At 57.5% G+C, this 2,683-nt stretch overlaps 1 non-coding gene across 1 annotated transcript; it reads right to left on the bottom strand.

Moving 5' to 3' along the window:
• Positions 1-209: 209 nt before the first annotated feature.
• Positions 210-291, bottom strand: TRNAS-GCU (transfer RNA serine (anticodon GCU)). Its single transcript has one exon. It is a non-coding gene; the product is annotated as a tRNA-Ser (tRNA).
• Between the last annotated feature and the right edge of the window lie 2,392 nt (positions 292-2,683).

Here is a 2,683-nt window from a genome sequence, read left to right as displayed (position 1 = left end):
CTGACCGTCCTGTGAGTTCCCTGGATCTTCCTTCATTCCCTTCTTGTTCCTCTTGCCTATGTGGAGACAGAAGAGGTTGAGGTGTGTCCTGAGCCACTTCAAAACCTTGCAAGTTCTTTCCAGGCAACTCTCATCTCAAAACAAAGTCTTGCTTGGGGGCACACAACGAGCTCCTCACACTCAGAATCTCTGACCATTGTTGGGCTGACCGACGAGGATGGGATTCGAACCCATGCGTGCAGAGCACAATGGATTAGCAGTCCATCGCCTTCACCACTCGGCCACCTCGTCAGCATGCTGCTCCTGCCGCTGCCACTGCTCCTGCTGCTGTTTCTCCGGCTCCTGCCGCTGCCGCTGCCGCTGCCGCTGCCACTGCTGCCACTGCTCCTGATCTTGCTGCTCCTGCTCCTGTTCCTGACGCCTACACCGTTTTATACTCTTTGACATGGGAGAGAAGGAGCCAGCCTCCAGCTTTTGCCTTTGGGAGTGGTCCACTCTCCCAACAGCTGGGCTGAGCTGCGGGAACCTTTGGGATCTAGGTCTCGGTGTTCACATCAGAAAATGACTGAACAGCAAAGCCCCACGCTCCTTCCCAGGAAGGAACACGGGAGAGTCACCCTGGAGTGCTCAGCACCTCCAAATGACTTGAGCCTGACTTTGAGACTAATTTGTCACCAGCCACGTCCCCCTCACGTTCTGGAAGGATACCACCAGCTCATATGGACAGGAGTCACTCACACTTGGCTGGAGGACTTTTCACCAGGACAGAGCATGTGCCTCAGGCTTGGCCGTGGCGTCTCTGTTCTGTTCTCCCTGGCGCTCACCCAGCATCTCATCACAGGCTGCTTCTCTCCCAGCACAGCTACCAGTCAGGAATGAAGAGGGAGCTGAGGGGCACCAGCCCCACTGCACACAACCCCTCTTTTCACCTGCCAGAGCTCCAGTGCTGCACAGAGTTGAAACGACTGCACTGCTCCCCTGAGCCCAGACCTCTCTGTGCCTTGAAGGTCAGACCTTGAGCTGGGGGAAATGGTGCAGAGGCCAGGCTTGCTGCCCCTGGTGGGTATGGGATTGCGCACCGTGGGATGGACACTGATGGCAGGGCTCTGGGAGCCCCTCTTTCTCCTCCGCCTGCTTCATTCCTGTCTTGGATAAGGGGAGCAGTGCACAGCCTTGGGGGCTAAGACCAGAACCACTTGCACCCTGATCATTCGGAGTGGTTTCTCCAGCTCCAGCCCACCCCGTGGCCGTGTAATTGCAAAGACATGTGAACAAGGAGGACTGGCAGATTCACAATTGCCTCCGGGGCAGGAGCCCACGGTCAGAGGGAGGACTGGCCTGGGAAACGCTATGCTCTGCCGAGCTCCTTCCCCAGACTGCTGGCACTGCCCGCTGTGGATATGAAAAATTCCTGGGATTCACTTTGTGGGTTCTTAACAAAGACTATCCTAACAAAGTAGCCAGGGCCATCATTGGCTCTCATTCATCCAGCGCTCTGTTGAGTCCCCGATGAAATCAATGCAGCACAAGGGCAGTCAACAGAAATTTTGGGCTTCCTTCATACTTTGTTTTGTGGCTTTCGAGGTGTGCCGATGCGTAGTGGGGCTCCTTCCACAAGAGCTCTCGCGCCAAACTGGCCTTGTCTCCGTTGCTATGGGATGTCAGGGACGGAAGACGAGGCGCTCTCAAGCCCAGGAACTACGGAGAAGCCCGTAGTTTTTCCAAGGGAGGAACTCTTTTGGATACTCAGCTGGTTGGGATGGGAGAAGAGGAGAGAATGAAACATGACTCTCTTGCAAAGCTGATGCCCAATGTCTTTAATGAGAAAATCAGAGGAAAATGGAAAAGGCGAGATGTTAAGCAATGCATTTTGGAGGCTGAGTAAAGCTCAGAGCAGCGCTGCCATCTGAAGGAAAACCTCCACGCCAGCGATGCTCCTTTTCCAATTCCCCTTCAAGGCTCTGGCAATCATGTATCACCTAGACCCGCTGCAACAGAAGGAAGGAGGAGGTATTTCATGGGGAGCATAAGGTAAAGCAGAGCAAGAGGGGGAAAGAGAGAGGCTCCCCGGGAAGAGACGGGAGGCCAGCGCAGGCCCCTTCTTCCTCCAGGCGGTGTGGTTGGAGCTCGGCTCCTCTGTGGACCGTGGCCGCGCTCTCAGGGTTGGCTCCAGGGCTTCCCTCGAGGCTCCTGGTGCTCAACCACGGGCACGCAATCCACGGGCTTCAGCGGAAGAGATTGCCCCGTCCTAGAGGCCCGCAGAGCCCACGGCCCAGACCAGACCACCCAAAGCCCCCAAGCCCCAGGGAGCCCCCAGAAGCGATGGGCACACTGCCAGCGCTGAGAGAGCTCCCCACGGCAGCCGACGCGGTGGATCCCACGGCTGTGCTCTGCGGGAAGGAGCTGAGGATTGGGCCCGGCAGCGTCACTGTCACTGGCGAGGGCTGGATCGCAACGCTGGAGTCGGCACACCGCATGATGCACGGCTCGTTGCAGCTGTTGGCAAGCGGGGTTGGGCCACAGGCGGCTGGCAGGCACGAGCTGTAGCACGACATGTCTTGCGGAGGGAGGCGACCCTGCAAGACCGGGAGGGAGCAGAGGGCATTAGCTGTCGGGCCCTTTCAGACCCCCAGCTTGGCTCCTCTGAGAACAAACAGTGCTTGGGAGCTCAGTGGAGAGAGCT

The sequence above is a fragment of the Gavia stellata genome, chromosome 22 (assembly GCF_030936135.1).
Source record: "Gavia stellata isolate bGavSte3 chromosome 22, bGavSte3.hap2, whole genome shotgun sequence".
Classification (NCBI taxonomy): Eukaryota; Metazoa; Chordata; class Aves; order Gaviiformes; family Gaviidae; genus Gavia; species Gavia stellata.
Note: the sequence above shows the minus strand (reverse complement) of the source record. Positions and strands in the feature narration are given on the sequence as shown.